This window comes from Penaeus monodon, chromosome 20 (genome assembly GCF_015228065.2).
Source record: "Penaeus monodon isolate SGIC_2016 chromosome 20, NSTDA_Pmon_1, whole genome shotgun sequence".
Lineage (NCBI taxonomy): Eukaryota > Metazoa > Arthropoda > Malacostraca > Decapoda > Penaeidae > Penaeus > Penaeus monodon.
In genome coordinates this window covers 37,178,187-37,178,484 of record NC_051405.1, presented here as the reverse complement: position 1 = coordinate 37,178,484, position 298 = coordinate 37,178,187, and the positions used below count along the sequence as shown (strand labels likewise).

The 298-nt window shown below is 45.6% G+C and overlaps 1 protein-coding gene across 1 annotated transcript in view; it reads right to left on the bottom strand.

The window, feature by feature from the left end:
- The window catches only part of LOC119585789 (calmodulin-binding transcription activator 1-like), a gene marked incomplete at its 5' end in the record, with an annotated part of 96,684 nt that overhangs the window by 53,534 nt on the left and 42,852 nt on the right, over positions 1–298 (bottom strand).

Here is a 298-nt window from a genome sequence, read left to right as displayed (position 1 = left end):
AAGGGATAAAGAACAATGGAGAAGGAGAGGTAGGAGAAGAGGGGGAAGACGAAGGAGAAAGGATTGGAAAGGAGGAAGCGATTAAGGATATAAGAGGAGGAAGAGAAGGAAACGGAGGAGAATGGCGAGGAAAAGAAGATGAAAAAAGGAGAGGTGAAGGAAAAGTAGGGAAAGAGAGGAATAAAGCGATGAGGTTTAGAAAGAGAAGAGAAGTTCGTTGAAAGGAAGGGTGGGGGAGGAGGAGGGAATTAAATACAGACAAAGAGGGGAAAGGGAGGAACGGGGAAATTGCGGAGAA